The 17798-nt window shown below is 43.2% G+C and overlaps 1 protein-coding gene across 2 annotated transcripts in view; it reads right to left on the bottom strand.

Moving 5' to 3' along the window:
* The window catches only part of SPAG16 (sperm associated antigen 16), a 775737-nt gene that overhangs the window by 464846 nt on the left and 293093 nt on the right, over nt 1-17798 (bottom strand). The gene's annotated exons all lie outside the window — the stretch shown is intronic.

Genomic DNA, 17798 nt, shown 5'->3' with positions numbered 1-17798 from the left:
ACTCATGCTGGGTGTTTCCTGGCTCTCTAAGCACAACCCTCAGATTTCTTGGGGGCTTCAGCAAGTGGAGTTTGCGTCTCCCTACTGCCAGGAGCACTGCCTCCCGGAGAAAGCGCCAGTCCCAGCCCAGGTCTTAACCCTTTCCTCCCCCTCCTTGTCTGCTTCTGGCAGTCCTTCAGCTACCGTCATCCTCCCAGAGAAGTATGTGGCTTTTCGGGATGTGTTAGACAAGAAGGAGGCTGACCGGCTTCCCCTCCACCGCCCTTTTAACTGTGCCATTAACCTCATTCCGGGGGCGACCATCTCCACTGACCAGCTGTATTCGATGTCGGAGCCGGAACTTCGAGCTCTGCAGGAGTTTTTGGACAAGAATCTCAAATGCAGCTTCATTCACCCGTCTTTCTCCCCTGCCTGCACTCCTACCTTTTTTGTGGCCAAGAGGTCTGGAGAACTCCACCCGGTGCACGATTTCAGAAATTTAAATTCGGTCTCCATCCCTGACAAGTACCCCCTCCCCCTCATACCTGAGATGCTGGAGCGTCTGGGGCGAGCCAAGGTTTTCACAAAGTTGGACCTGCGTGGCGCCTACAATCTCATTCGCATCTGGGAGGGGGATGACTGGAAGGCCTCTTTTGGGACCCGGTACAGAGTGTATGAATACCTAGTGATGCCGTATGGGCTCACCTGCGCCCCCCCCCCCCCGTTTTCACGTTTTATGAATGCCATCTTCCGGGACTATTTGGACACTTTCCTCATTGTGTATCTCGATGATTTACTTATATTTTCTGAGGACCCCCACGCCCATCAGCATCATGTCTCCGTGTCCTCCAGCACCTCCGCGAGAACCATCTTTATGCCAAGCTGGAGAAATGTGCATTTGATCTATCTCTTGGACTATCTCAGCTACATTATCTCAGCTGACAGTATCAGGATAGATCCTGCAAAGGTCCAGGCTGTCCTCTCCTGGCAGGCTCCATCCACCAAGAAGGACTTGCAACGTTTTCTGGGCTCTGCTAATTTTTACAGAAGGTTCCTGCCCAGTTTTGCTCGGCTGACTTCTCCTCTCACGGACCTCCTTAAGGGCAAGAAATCTCCTTTTCATTGGACGGCATCAGCCCAACAGACTTTCGAGGAACTTAAGAGGCTTTTCAGTTCTGAGCCGATCCTGTTACATCCCGACCCCAGGAAGCCTTTTGTAGTGCAAACTGATGCCTCTGACTTTGCGGTGGGGGCGGTGCTCTTTCAGCCAGTTCGGGAGGGTGGCAGGTTGCAACCCTGCACCTACCACTCCAGGAAGCTGAACATGTCTGAGGGGAATTATACCATTTGGGAGAAGGAACTGTTGGCCATCAAGTCTGCTTTGGAGACCTGGCATCATCTCCTGGAGGGGGCACAGCACCCAGTTGAAGTTAGAACCGACCATCGCAACCTAGAATGTCTTCAGACAGCCCGTGCCTTTAATCAGAGGCAGATTAGGTGGTTGCTTTTTTTTTCTTGGTTCCACCTTAAGATTTGTCATGTGAAGGCCTCCGACAACCTACAAGCGGATGCTCTTTCTCATAAGCCTGACCTCCAGCCAGCCCAGGGAGTGAGGAAAATCCCCCCCTCTCTGATTCTTCCCCCCCAAGGCCTGGCGGCAGCTGCGGTACCTCATTCTTGGCAGGAGCTCCTTCTCTGCACAGGCCCAGGATGCTTTTGTTCTGGTTTTTTTTGTTTTTGTTTTTCCCAAAGTCACCCGTGATAGGCTACGTGACGATTAACGTAGCCTATCACGGCTTACTTTGCAAATCTAGCCGTGATAGGCCACGTTAATCGTTACGTAGCCTATCACGGGGGTGGTTTGTTTTTTTTTAACTTTCCTTGTAATGGCGGTGGTGGCAGCCGGTCGAAAGACCGGCTGCCGCCCCCGCCACAGACGAAGACCCGATGAACCGCCGCCGGGACCCGCTGCCGGGAGGGACATTCGTGAAAGTTAAGTCCCATCTCGGGGGGGGGCAGGGGGCGGAGAATTTCACCACCGATTTCAGGGGGCCGAATGCGTTGGCGCTCAGTCCCCTGAAGTTTCGGGGAGAAATTCTCCCCCATCCCTACGACTCCCCCACAGCTGGGCATTTTGGCATCGCCAAGACCCTGCATGGAGTGACGAGGGATTTTTGGTGGCCTCGTGTGTGTCGGGACGTCAAGTCCTATGTCGCCTCCTGCCCAACCTGCCAGCGGGCGAAGGCCCCCTCAGGCAAGCCACAGGCTTGCTTCACCCCCTGCCTACCCCCTCAGGACCTTGGAAACTGCTCTCCCTTGACTTCATCACTGACTTGCCTCGCTCACACGGTAAGACCACCATTCTGGTGGTGGTGGATTTGTTTTCTAAGATGGCCCATTTCATCCCCTGCTCTGGGTTGCCCACAGCCAGGGAGATGGCAGAGCTGTTCTTGGCGCATGTTTTCTGCCTCCACGGATGGCCCGAGGGTCTCATTTTGGATAGGGGGGCCCAATTCACTGCCCATTTCTGGAGGGAGCTACTTGCGTTGCTCCATGTGACCCTCCATCTTTCCTCTGCCCACCATCCACAGACTGACGGTCAGACCGAGCACACCAATGCAACTCTGGAGCAGTATTTGCGCTGCTTTGTCAATTACCAGCAAGATGACTGGTTTTCCTTGCTGCCTCTCGCAGAATTTGCTTATTTTTTTTATTTATTATATATTATTTATTATTATTATAACAATGCCTGCCATGCTTCCACCCGCCAAACTCCATTTTTTTCCAATTTCGGTTACCACCCCAAGGCTTTCCCGTCCACCCTAGCTCCCTCTTCAGTGCCAGCAGCCCAGGACTTTTTAGAGGAGTTGAGAGCGGTACACCACCTCTTACGGGACTCCCTCGAGCAAGCCAAGACAGCCTACAAGGCCTCTGCGGACCGGCGGTGCCAGCCGGGTCCGTCTCTGCAACCGGGGGACTTGGTTTGGTTGTCCACCCAATACCGCCCCTCTCACTCGCCTGCAAGAAAGCTCGCGCCTCGCCACACGGGGCCTTTCCAGATTACGGCCCAGATTAACCCTGTTGCTTTTCGCCTGGCTCTCCCCCCCTCCATGAAGATCCATCCTGTTTTTCATTAGTCCTTGCTGTCCCCCCTGGTTTCTGGCGACCCTCATCGCTCAGTCAGCTCCCCCCCCCGCTGCCAGTGCTGGTGGAGGGGGAGGAGGAGTTTGAGGTCACAGAGATTCTGGACTCCCACCTTTCTCGCGGCCACCTGCAATATCTGGTGGACTGGAAGGGGTACAGGCCTGATGAGCGATCCTGGGAACCCGTGGAAAATGTGCATGCTCCATTGCTGGTGAGGCGCTTCCACCAGCTGTACCCCCACAAACCCGGGGCCCCAGGGGAGGAGCACGAGGGGGGGCCTCATGGGAGTGAGGATGATGTCAGGGTGGACACTAAGCCCATAGAATCCCAGAGTAGTTCTGATTCTGAGGTGGAGCAGCCGCTCCTGGGAGAGGAGCGCGCTCATCCTTCCCAGGGCCAACAGCTGGCAGAGATTCCTCCCACCGGCATTCCTGACATAGATAGCGGTCCTGGGAGTGAGACAGCGCGGGAAGAAGACTTGCTGGATGCGCGACGCTGACGCAGGGAGCGGTGCCAAATGGAGGGCACGGAAAGGAGGCGTAGTGCCCGGTTGGCGCGCAAACAACGGTTGCGCCCAGAGGATCCAAGGGAAAAGGAGAGGGACTCTCCCTAGCCCATAAGTTCAGGGTCTGCCAGTGATTCTCCTTCTAACGGGGACCAACTGTTCCAACTTAGGGCATAGGTACTCTGCTGCTCATAGCTAGTCGATGATAGTAGAGTTGTTAAGTTGTAAAAAAAGAATAAAGCTTTGAAAAGAATCCCTTTGACTTGGCTACTGGATTAGACTGAAAGAGGCCGCCAAGGAGCCTTTGACAGCGACACAGTAACTGCACTGAAGACCAATGTACTGTAAAGGTGCATCTTGATTACTGATTGTTATGGGCACTATCTGAGGCTGGTACACAATGGCTGCAATCAGACCTAATAGTAAACCATGGTTAAGCATTACAAGAATGAGCCTCAGCAAGCCTTGAGCTCACAGGCTCTCCCTCCCCTTTCTTCCTCTGGCATGGCCACAAGGAACAGATTAGGAACTTTGATTTTAGATTAACCACAGTATAACATGTTGTCTGAACTCTAAATTGTGGTTGACTGTGGTTAATTGAAATAAATGGGCTCCATAAACTACAGTTTAAAGTTGGATTGCATCAACTAATCATAGTTAAGATTAACCACAGTTTATGCAGATGACATAGCAAGTTGCAGTTAAACTAAAACAGCAGGAAACGCTTCTGAACTCCTTGTGGCTGCACCAGATGGTGCAAGGGAGTGTGTAAGCCCAAGGCGCACTGTGGCTCATTCTCTTATGTCCGAACCAGTTCAAAGTATTGGTCATGTCCTGAAAACAGCAGATTATACCAGCGCTCCTGTGTCTAAACTGTCTTGCTATTGTCTTCTGGGCACAATTCAGTGTAATGTTTTTAGCCTGTAATGAATAGTGTAAGCCCTACATGGCTAGGTGTTGCCTCTTCTTCGGGTCCCATCCTACTCAATTCAGTTTCTTCAGGAACTCAAGACCACCCTCTTACTAGTACCTTCCATGTAGGAAACACTGGTGGTAAAGGTGCTTTCAGAGATACTCCCATTGGCTGCTTGCCTACTTTGGATCTCTGTCTCAACTAAAGGCCTAGCAAAGTTGAAAATGGACCATTTATTCATACATATAAGCATTTAGTAATAGCACATTCATTTAGGGTAAGATTTATATGCACTTTGTAAGTTAGTAAAATTGATTATTTATTAACATAAATAATGGAGAATGTTTTCAGTGTAATAAAATAGCACATCTTTTCCAACAAACATATTGGTTTCATAGTCTGAGGACAATAAGCACTTGTACTGTGGATGTCTTCAGCAATACTCTGATGAGCACTCAACAAATTACCTATTTAAAATAGAATGAAGTCTATAATCTGTCAACAAATCTTCTACACACTTCGAGCACCAGAGGACCTTGAGCAGCCAACTGTCATGCCTCCCTTGGACTCCTCCGAGGACAAGGGGGAATGGCAGGCTCCAGACCCGGGGGAAGGGACTAGCACTGAAGTAGCCCAAGCCCCCTCACCACCTGTTGATGATCCATGCCCGGCTGCATGAGGATTCAGAGGGTGAGGTTCCACTGACCCCAGCAGTGAAGGTGGCTTCATGTAAAAGAACAATGGAGGCGAGCCTCTGTCCGTTTAAGGCAGAGAGGCTCCCAGAAGCCAGGGGACTGATTGCCAGAAGCTGCTCCAGCATACTGCAGTTAAAAGCAGAAAGCAGACAGGGGCAAAGCTGCTGGAGAACGTCATTTCCACATGCCGGATCTCATCAGCCCCACCTCGACCCCAAACCTGAACCTCAGCCTTGCTTGTGAATCCCTGTGTTTAGACTTTGGAGTGGAAATATGACTTCTCTCTGCTGCGTCATCTTGGCTTTGTTTGAACCAGTAAAGTTCCCAGCTCTGGGTGTCCCCCCTCCTTTCCTAGCATTGGATAGGTCTATAACCCTGCTTATCAGCCAGTGAGTTATTGCCGCTGTTGCTTGCCAGCTGCAGTCAGCCAGCAAGAACTGACACCAACAGAGATAGTCTACATTATGCCACATATAATCTTCTCAAAGGACAGTAATCTTTGACAACTATGGACAAATCAGCCTATTTATGGTCTGTGTCAGTTATGCAGGTTTTCATTCATATGTTCATTCTGTCCTGTTTCCACATTAATCTGGTGTGTTTTCTTAACTCTGCACAACATATATATTTAAATACCTATTTTAATGAATTTATCTCAAAATACATGTTTGTAAAATTTCTTTTCTCTCAGAACACTAATTTCTAAATGTATAATCTCTCAAAATGTCATTATTTAAAATATTTTTTTTAAAAAAATTAGCTGAAAATTGCACCAGAACACTTGGTAAGTGCAAAATCTAAGGGATAACTAAGTTCTGATGCACATGTTAGTCCAGTAAATGCAAATCAGAGAAGTTTACACTGGAATTCAAGAATATTTAATTTACCAAGCATCCCTAATGAAATGTTGTGGATCCAGTATGGCAATGTGGCTGTAAAGAAAAAGAAAAATGTAAAAACAAGCAACTGTAAAAACAAACGGGAGTGACACAACAGAAATGAAATAGTCAGAGCAATTTTCCAGAAAAGTACTCCTTAGGACAGCAGAGGCTGAGCTTCATGACTGTCCATTAAAGATCTTGCACAGTGGTTCCTTGAGAGCTATAAAAGAATCTTAAAGGAGAAAATTCTAGATCTGGGCAGAAAGTTTTAAAAAGATGTGTGTAGATGATGTGTTGTAGCTTAGGAGAGGATATGCCTGTTGTATATTGAAATAAAAGTGCTGATTTTAAAAAAAAAATCACAGGGAAATAATCTTTTGTCTGGATTGGGCTTCAGTTTACTAACCCTCATGTCCAGGAACTAGTTCAGGGCACAACAACACCTGGATCAGATAAACATGATAGAGCTAGTTGTCTTTTTAAAAATTAAATTACTTTTATTGATATTCTATGTAATACAACATACATTAATAATAAAGCAGATGTACAACATAACCACAGTGAATCTCTCTTACATTATATACTACATTATGACTAGTGATTTTCAAGAATTTTGTTCAGTCTGCATTTTTTTTATTCACACCTCCCAAATTAGTATGTGGATCAGAACACATTTATTCTTCCAATTTCACAGTTTTTTTAATTTTGTGATCATTTTCAGCTTAAAAGCATATCAAAATGTGTGTAAAATATGTATTTTATGCTAGTATAAAATGCCAGCTAATTGTCATGCATATACTTCCCCCTCCCCAATAAATGCATCCTGTCAGGGAACAGGATGAAATGAACATATGAATGAATACATGCAAAACTGACAAAAGACCTCAAAAAGATCCCTAGCTATGACTATATTGCTTTCCATCATTCTGTCAAAATACTAATAAAAATATCTCTTCCCCCAAATTATTTTCATGATTGCATCATCATAAACTCACTTCCAGTATCTTCTACTTCTAGTTACCCTAACGTATATTTAATTATCAAATCCCATCTCCTTACAATTACTTTATAATTATATGGGTTTTTCCTTAAAACAGTCAATTTTACCAACTCCAACTGCTCCCAAATTTTCTTATCAATTCAGTCTGACTAGGTGCTTGATTGCTTTACCATGTCTTAGCAAAATAGACCCTTGCTATTGTAAGGTCATACAAGACTTGATCTTGCTAGGTTCAAAAACTTTCACATAATTTAACACACTTGTAAATTATAACATTACAGATACTATTTAAAGGAGTATAATAATAATAAACCTTAAACTTTCTCTAAGACACAACTCTCACTATTTATATAACATCTTTGACTGTTCAAAGCACTTCGCACATACATTAACTTGTTATAATCCTTAAAACCCTGTAAGGTAGGTTAGTCTTAAGATCCCCATATTGCAAATGAGGGACTGAGGCTGCAAGAGGATAGCTTAAGTAAAATACAGTTTTTTCTTTTCTTCTTTGTCCTGTCCCTCCTTTTTTGCATGAAATACTGACAGTTGCCTGATAATAGAGATGTGAATATTTGCAGGCGGGTCTAATATCTCAGAAAATCTCCCACTCTGGAAAAAAATATGTTATAAGTAACATGCATTTTGGGACTAATAAGCGTACATCAGATCAGCCTGAATAATATGTACTGCTCAGGCTGAAAGAGGAATTTGAAAATCAGGTGAAAAATGAAACCTGAAGCATTTAAAATGTGTGAAGTTCAAGCTGATGAGAACGATCTGGTCACATCTGAAAATGGCAGTAGGGACCAGTTTCTCAGTTTTTTATGATAACTATATCAGGAACATTCATCCTCATTCTACAGAGCTGGCAAGAAAAGGTTGTCAAACCCTTGAACACAGAAAACTGAGCAATCTTTGCACCAAGATAGATTTCCTATTTAACAAAATCAGCAGTAGAACCCTGTAATGTTGTTTTATATGGGACCGCCTTTGAAGCTTGTTCAGAGACTGCAGCGCCTACAGAACACTGTGTCTCCTCTGTAGAAGGATGTGCTACTGGGTCTGCCAGACAAAACTGAGAGTTGTCAGCAAGACCTTTAAAGCCTTAAACTGTGTAGGTCAGTCAGATCAAGAATGCACTTCAACAGACAAAATATTACCTTTCGCTTGTTTTAAATTTGTTAAGTTTGGGTAAAAACTTTCAATTTCTTTCTGATCCTTAAAGTTCTCTGGCTTTTGAAGGCTGGCACTCCATTGCCTCTATGTTCTCACTGGACATACTTCTTGTGGCCATACATAGACTAGGTGGGATATGAGACACTTTAGGCAAGGATGCTGGCCCCTCGGTGAGGTCTAGATCACAGACTGCAGTCAATGAGGGTTCTGGTTTGGGGGTTCCAGGTTTGCAAGGTCCCTGGCTGTTAGGCTTAGTGGTGAAGGATTCAGATCCGGCACCTCTGTGAGTTGTAGTATAGGCCCTCCTGATTCCATTGGCTGTTGGTGTCCAAGTCCTAGACTGCTTGAACTTCAGGTCATGACAGTCACAACAATTGTACAACTAAATTCTAGGGTGCAACCCTGCTACAAAAAATCAGTGGGATTTCCCCCAAAGACTTCATTCCGGAATGCCATTTGATCACTTTCAGCATGTACATCCCAATTATGCAAATTAAATATATTTATGCAACTTTGGATATTTGGTACACTGTAAATTCCAACTATAGATATGGAGTATTCTGGTAGTAGGTTTAGACTGTTTTGGATCAGAATTCCAAATACATAGCTTGTAATAATGGCAGAGCATAATGACTCAATTTAGGGTAGAATAAATTAAATAGAGCTATGGTAATTTTTCAAGAATCCTGCACTGCACACACATGACTACTTTGCACTTCATGATCACCTTCAAAGATCCTATCCTAGCAGCTTCTGTATATATATAATAGCTTCTGTAATGGTCATTAAGCCTTGTTACTTCCACTGTAAGTGACATGGCCTTTTGGCAAAATCATTGCTACAGCTGCAATACAATGATTGATAATCCACAAAACATGCTTCATAACTTATAAACATATCCAAAGTATCTTTACTGAACAGTACTATCATGATAAACTATCTGCTATATTCCTCATGTTACAAAATAACTGGCTATAACTATGTATGAAATATGAAGAAGTACAATCTGCAAAATATGTTCACCCTTGCAAGTGAGCTGAGAATAAGCATAAACCTACTAGTAAGCTCTCCTTCATGGATCACTGCCTTGTTGTGGCGAAGGGGCTTGCGTAACTCAGTGAAGCCATAAGCTATGCTGTGCCGGGCCACCCAAGACGGACAGGTCATGGTGGAGAGTTCTGACAAAATGTGGTCCACTGGAGAAGGAAACGGCAACCCACTCCAGTATTCTTGCCAAGAAAACCCCATGGAACGTATCACAAGGCTAAGAGATATGACGCTGGAAGATGAGCCCCTCAGGTCGGAAGGTGTCCAATATACTATTGAGGAAGAGCAGAGGGTATTTCCAAGTAGCGCCAGAAAGAGTGAAGCGGCTGGGCCAAAGCCGAAAGGACACTCAGCTGTGGATGTATCTGGTGGTGAAAAGAAAATCCGATGCTGTCAAGAACAATATTGTTTAGGAACCTGGAATGTAAGATCAATGAATCAAGGTAAGCTGGAGGTGGTCAAACATGAGATGGCAAGATTGAACATCAACATCTTGGGAATCAGCAAACTAAAATGGATAAGCATGGGCGAATTTAATTCAGGTGACCATTATATCTACTACTGTGGGCAAGAATCCCTTAGAAGAAATGGAGTAGCACTCATAGTCAACAAAAGGGTGGGAAAAGCAGTACTGGGGTACAATCTCAAAAACGATAGAATGATCTCAGTACGAATCCAAGGCAAACCATTCAACATCACAGTAATTCAAGTCTATGCCCCAACCACTGAGGCCGAAGAAGCTGAGGTTGATAGATTCTATGAAGGCCTACAACACCTTCTAGAACTAACATCAAAAAAAGATGTCCTCTTCATCATAGGGGATTGGAATGCTAAAGTAGGAAGTCAAGAAATCACCAGGATAAATAACAGGCAAGCATGGCCTTGGTGTACAAAATGAAGCAGGACAAAGGCTAATAGACTTTTGCCAAGAGAACACGCTGATCATAGCAAACACTCTTTTCCAATAGCACAAGAGGCAGCTCTACACATGGGCATCACCAGATGGTCAATATCGAAATCAGATTGATTATGTTCTTTGCAGCCAAAGATGGAGAAGCTCTATACAGTCAGTAAAAACAAGACCTGGAGCTGACTGTGGCTCAGATCATGAGCTGCTTCTTGCAAAATTTCGGCTTAAATTGAAGAACGTAGGGAAAACCACTAAACCATTCAGGTATGACCTAAATCATATCCCTTATGAATATACAGTGGAGGTAATGAATAGATTTAAGAGATTAAACCTGGTAGACAGAGTGCCTGAGGAACTATGGACGGAGGTCCGTAACATTGTTCAGGAGGCAGCAACTCAATCCATCCCAAAGAAAAAGAAATGCAAGGAAGCAAAGTGGCTGTCTGATGAGGCTTTACAAGTAGCTGAAGAAAGAAGGGAAGCGAAAAGCAAGGGAGAAAGGGGAAGATATACCCAACTGAATGCAGATTTCCAGAGAATAGCAAGGAGAGACAAGAAGGCCTTCTTAAATGAACAATGCAAAGAAATCGAGGAAAACAACAGAATGGGAAAGACTAGAGATCTCTTCAAGAAAATCGGAGATCTCAAGGGAACATTTTGTGCAAAGACGGGCATGATAAAGGACAAAGAAGGCAGGGACCTAACAGAAGCAGATGAGATTAAGGTGGAAAGAATACACAAAATAACTATACAGGAAAGATCTTAATGTCCTTGATAGCCATGATAGTGCAGTCACTGAACTTGATCCAGACATCCTAGAGAGCGAAGTCAAGTGGGCCTTAGGAAGCATTACTAACAACAAAGCTAGCGGAGATGACAGTATTCCAGCTGAGCTATTTAAAATCCTAAAAGATGATGCTGTTAAAGTGCTGCACTCAATATGCCAACACATTTGGAACACTCAACAGTGGCCACAAGACTGGAAAAGGTCAGTTTATATTCCAGTTCCAAAGAAGGGCAACGCCAAAGAGTGTTCAAACTACCGCACAATTGTGCTCATTTCACATGCCAGCAAGGTTATGCTCAATATCCTACAAGCTAGGCTTCAGCAGCATGTGAACCGAGAATTACTGGAAGTACAAGTGGGGTTTCGAAGAGGCAGAGGAACTAGAGATCAAATCACCAACATTCGCTGAATCATGAAGAAAGCAAGAGAATTCCAGGAAAACGTCTATTTCTGCTTCAGTGACTACGCTAAAGCCTTTGATTGTGCGGATCCCAACGAACTCTGGCAAATTCTTAAAGAGATGGGAGTACCAGACCACCTTACCTGTCTCCTGAGAAACCTGTACGAGGTCCAAGAAGCAACAGTAAGAACCAGACATGGAACAACCGATTGGTTCAAAATTGGGAAAGTAGTAGAAGGCTGCATATTGTCGCCCTGCTTATTTAACTTATATGCAGAGTACATCATGAGAAACGCTGAGTTGGATGAATCACAGGTCAGAATTAAGATTGCCAGGAGAATTATCAACAACCTCAGATACGCAGACGATACCACCCTAATGGCAGAAAGCAAAGAGGATCTAAAGAGCCTCTTATTGAGGGTGAAAGTGGAGAGTGCAAAAGCTGGTTTGAAACGCAACATTAAAAAAAACTAAGATCATGGCATCTGGCCCCATCACTTCCTGGCATATAGAAGGGGAAGAAATGGAAGCAGTGACAGATTTTATTTTCTTGGGCTCCAAGATCACTGCAGACGGTGACTGCAGCCATGAAATTAAAAGATGCTTGCTCCTTGGGAGGAAAGCTATGGCAAACCTAAACAGCATAGTAAGAAGCAGAGACATCACCTTGCCGACAAAGGTCCGTCTAATCAAAGCTATGGTTTTCCCAGTAGCAACGTATGGCTGTGAGAGCTGGACTATAAGGAAGGCTGAGCGCCGTAGAATTGATGCCTTCGAACTGTGGTGCTGGAGAAGACTCTTACGAGTCCCCTGGACTGCAAGGAGGTCAAATCAGTCCATCCTAAAGGAAATCAACCCTGAGTGCTCATTGGAAGGACAGATACTGAAGCTGAAGCTCAAATATTTTGGCCACCTAATGCGAAGAAAAAACTCACTGGAAAAGACCCTGATGCTGGGAAAGACTGAAGGCAAAAGGAGAAGGGGATGGCAGAGGATGAGATGGCATCACCGATGCAATGAATATGAACTTGAGCATGCTCCGGGAGAGAGTGGAGGACAGGAAGGCCTGGCGTGCTATGGTCCATGGGGTCACGAACAGTCGGACACGACTTAACAACTGAACAACAACTAGTGAGCTCTTAATAGAGTGAGGATCTTATTGTGCAGCCACTATTGATATATACTCTTCATCTAATGTGGCAATCCTAAACATGCTTGCTTGGAAGGGCATCTCTATACTAGCCTAAAATCCTGCATTTAAAATGGGGCTTTCTGTTTCCATTTTAAATGCAGGATCACAATGACTCCCTTTTTCACCCACTTCCTTCCCCTCCCTTCCCCCTCCTCCCCCCGCCCCCTGTATTCCATTATCTTTCATTGATCTCACTCCTCTTCTTGCCACTTTTCATGGAGGAAACTCAAGCCTAACACAACAGGGTAATTTGATAGCTCATTATCTGCAATCTATTTAAAAATGGAACAAAGGGCCTTTAGTGCAGGAGATGCCCTGGAGGGACACAGCATCATGTAAAGAGCCTGCAAAGTTCTGTGAAGGAACAATCTCACTTGCAGGATAAAAGCTGTGTGTGAAGAAAGCCGAAATCACTGAAATCAGTAGGACAGCCAAGTGCATATGTTTTTTTAACTGTGAAGTCTTTTGGACTGTTGAAGTCTTCTTCCTTCTTTTATTAATAACTACTTCAGACTCTGCCAAACTGCAGACTTAGTAGTATTCTATTCTTTACATGAGGGAAGAATCATAGAAAATGTTTTTCACTTTCTGGCCTGTTGAGAAGAATTATGCAAGTTATACTATGCATATTGTGTTTAGTGCAATGTTGCTTTTACTTTGCCAGAAATGTGAACAAGTAGGCAGATACAATTATTTATAATGTGATGGGTTTTGTTTTGTCTTTTTTCTGGCTAAAACAGCTATATATATATCCTTTTAAATTAAAGAACATTCCAAATAAAGAAATATACAGCCAGTGCCTGGGTTCTGTCTCTTGATTATACCCCAGCAGAACCGTGTCTGGGGTTATGCAGACAGGTGCTGGCTTGGATCTCAGCATCTTCCATTAGTTTCTATGGGACAAATGAAATAGGCTACCATCTGGAACACAGGTAAGAGGAAATGATTCTGCCTCCATAATTCCTGTCTCTGTAGCAGGGGGCCAGGCTCTGTTCCCCATAACCGTGCCCCCAGCTGCCCCCTGCTTATTATTATCCATATTAGTCCTGGCTCCCGTGGACTTATGCAAAGAGTGGGCAACTTGTGGTCCTCCAGATTTTTGCCCTACAACTCCTACAATCCCTCACCACTGTCTCTGACAACTTGAGTTGATGGGAATTGTAAGCTAAAACGTCTGGAGGGCCATACATTGCCCACCCCTGGCTTATAGGGTATAAAATGAATGGCCTGCTTGCAACTGCCATTTGATTACTGTGAGAAAGTGAGGTGTGATGACTGGCGGAAGCAGCAGCCACAGCTACCAAGAGAGCCAGAGCAAGCGAACAAGCTGTGCCTCCTAATTACCACTGATACTTGCTGTTGCTAGCAGGACTTGATGCCAATCACAGGCCTGAGCAGGAAAAGAAAGTGAGTGGCAATCACTCTGAGGGAGCAACAGCCACAGCTGACTTCACCACCACCACCTGTAGTGGCAGCACCACATCTAATAGAGAGGAGGATGGGGTGCCCATGGAAAGGCATATTGCAGACAGCCCTCAAACCTGGAACTGCTTTTTGGACAAGATCATTTAACCAATCCAACACTTAGATTATTCTGCCAGGGCTTGAACCAAACAAGTGTGTATTTGTGGTAATTATATCATGTGCTCTTATTGCTTACCACCACAAGGTGGGTCACTGCATAGCCTTAAGAAAGCTTAGTCCACACATGCCTCACTGAAGTCAAGGATCCTTCAGAGCATCAACCATTTGAACTATCAACCTAAATCTGCTATCCTGCCTCCAGAAGGAGAAAAGATATGTTTATCATATAGAAATGATTTCAATAACTAGTGGTAAAGTGGATTTTTTTCTACTTGACTGGGATGAAAAAATTTTTATAACAGTGCCAGCATGAGTTAAGGGATAGCAGGGTGATGGGGTGGACAAGAACAATCTTGTTTTCCTTGCTCCTTAGCATGGTAGCACCTAATTATTTTTCTTTCTTGGAAAAGGTGTGCATGAATGTTTACTTTTTAATTCAAGAAAATATTGGGCCCATGTCATTAATTGGGTTGACTCTCTATCTCTCTTTTTCTTACTGGACTACAGGGCCTTTAGCTGCTGCATAAAAAGTAGTTTTCTCCTCAGTGTGTCTCCAAAAAACTGAATCTATGCCTACCATAATGTCCATAACTCAGTCAGGAGCATACTAATATTAAATGTACACATGTACAACATTCCTTTTTCTGGCATATGCCAAAGGATGGAGTTTAGTATACAACTTTACAACAAGGCCCATCATAGTACAGTTGACATTCTTTGAAAACTTTGTACTTGTTATTTTATGAAAGGTAATATAATTTTATCAGACATAACAGAAATACTTATTCAAGATTCTATTTGTGTGTTAGAAAATCTGAGTGCACTCATAATACTACATTAAATTATCTCTTTGAACAATAAAAGCAGAAATCATGGACATGTCAATTTAATTTAGAATTGCCACTATCTGTTGTCTGTCCAAACAGAAGGGAATAAATTACATTACTCTGGAGGAACTATTGCTTTCTGAACATGTTGCTTGCACTCTTTTTATTTTTAGCGCCCAATGAACGTTAACAGTATTTAAGGTAACTGACGTCTCAGCAGAAAAGGTGAGTTGTCCAAAGGTTTCTTTCCAGCTGGGCAAGTCATTCAGAAGATGTGTATCTGTGAAGACACAGGGGCCTTATCAACCCCACTCCCTAGAGCCTGCTCTGCCTGCAAGCTCACTTTTCCTGTACAAGTTGGATGTAACATTTAACTGATGTGTATGAGCAAACACAGAAGGTTAGATCTAGATTTAGACATGCTTAGAAGTAGACCCATTAAAATCAATGAAGTTAATTCAGTTAGTCATGACTACATCTAAGCATGACTACGGCTGGATCCAGCCCACAGTCTTTTACCAACCTATCTCCCCAACACCACCCCACAATTTTGCCAGCTAAAGATCATGCATTACTGACCACAAGCAACAGTTAGATATTATGCTCAAAGCAGAAAGGCAAAGCAGGCCCACAATGGGTGGGAAGGAAAATAGCTGTCTCATCATGCATTGATTCTACATTATATGCCTGATGTGTAAATAGGGCTAGTGTGATTACAAAGATCATTATATGAACATTCTAGTTGTCTATTGTAGGACATAACCTCTGCACTTCAAAATGGTGACTAATGGTTCCATTGGAATTTGCTAACCAAGGAGAAACCAGTGTGATACCCTGTTGATCAGGACGCTGGGCCAGAACTACTACAGTAACACAAAAAATAGCCAAAACCAAAATGAAAGGTGCTGCAGGAAGTCTTAGAAGCTACAGAGTCCCCCCCTCCCCCCCCATCTCATCTTTGACCAATCACCCTGTGTCTCCACCCTACTGTGAAGTTGGAAGTGGCCAAAGACCATCCATTTCAACCACAGTACTTTTGTTCCTGGATTAAGCATGTGCTAATAGCACTGAAAATACATCAAGTATAGCATCCCAGGTGTCCCAAACCAAGTTCACTTTAGCTGCCAAGGTTTATGCCACTGCAAATCAGTAGCATCTTAAGGAACGATATCAGAGAGCCAAAATTGTGTAAATTTTTAAAAAGTATATAGCAGATTCAAGTCTTTGGTATGGGGGGAGGGGCTTTACAATCCTGCCCCCACTGCACTCCCCCTCCCCATTGCTATTTGACCAAAGAGGGAAGCTCTTTCCCTCTTCAGTCAAATAGTGTTTCCTTAAAATGCAAAGAAATATATTTGAAAACTTGCTAAGAAGCTGAGATGATGCATCACCAGAAAAGGAAAACTGTATCCATGAAAGTGTGAAAAGAAAATGTGCCACTAAATAAACACCTATAAAGCTGCTTAGTAAACTTCAGTCGACATGTAGTTCAGTTCTAAACAGCCAGGAATAAAGCCAGGACAGACAAAATGGGGATTATGGAGCTATTCCTATGTTAAATGGCACCTTTCCCAGGAAATCACTGTTCTTAACATATTCTGGTTAAATTAAAAATAACCTAACATACATACAAGTGAAGACCTAAGAGCTGAAGTGTTAAATGCTGAATAGGAAAAGTTATATGGAGTAATAGTGGAAGAAACTGTAATTGCCTGAAGGAGAGAAATGTTGTTGTCATCAGTGCAGATCTTACTCAATATTAGATATAGCAATATCACAGTTACATTTTGTTTGGTATCACATTAGTGGCAGTAGTGAGCAAAAATGAAATAACACAACAAAGCAGGAGATTAAAGTAAGCAGAGCCTCAATGATTATGAGATTTGCTTTACAAAAACCCCCTTTGCTCATTGTTCATATTTGGTATGATAAAAATCATACTATAAAAGGCAATAATATTGCCTTATTATTATTATTATTATTATTATTATTATTGCCTTATTATTATTATTATTTCTGAAAATAGATTAAATAAACTTCTTTTCCATCAAGTAACAGAAGTAATATTAACAAAGGAGCCTCTGCATTACAATATTAAATTAAAGGAACAGAGGTCACTATACCCACTCTCATAAGCCATTTATTAATTAGATGTCCTATTAATATTTGACATATGACTGAATTAAGTGACAGATCACTGCATAATTTCATGGCTTAATATATACAACTCCATTTAAATTTTCTCCAGACAAATCTGCATGGATTTTCACTTCATTAAATACCTTATTTTCACATTTCCATGTTTCTTGTGGTTGAAGACTCATTTTTTAATACTCCTCTAATTTTTTGTAGAGATATTGGTTTTTAACCATCTTTTATTATGAAGGAGAGTTAAAAGAGCACTCCTATTATGCTGGGAGCAGAGATACAATGCTTTTCATAGAACTGGAAAGAACCTCAAAGGTCATCTAGTTCAACCCCCTACCAATGTAGGAAATCTGCTCCTACAATATCCTTGATGGGTGGCCATCCAGCCTCTGCTTTAAAACCTCTAATGAAAGAATGCTCACCACCTTCTGATGCAATCTATTCCACTGTCATAAGTTCAGGAAATTTTGTCAAAATCTAGTTTGTTCTTATTTGAACCCATAGATTCAGGTCCTACCTTCTGGAGCAACAGAAAACAAACTTGTTCTATCATCTATGCAAATGCCCTTCAAATATTTGAAGATGGCTATTATATTGCCTCTTAATA

The sequence above is a fragment of the Heloderma suspectum genome, chromosome 1, assembly GCF_057233095.1.
Source record: "Heloderma suspectum isolate Gila_16-S chromosome 1, 16-S_ref, whole genome shotgun sequence".
NCBI lineage: Eukaryota > Metazoa > Chordata > Lepidosauria > Squamata > Helodermatidae > Heloderma > Heloderma suspectum.
The sequence above is the reverse complement of the archived record's forward strand: the minus strand, read 5'-3'. Positions and strand labels throughout refer to the sequence as shown.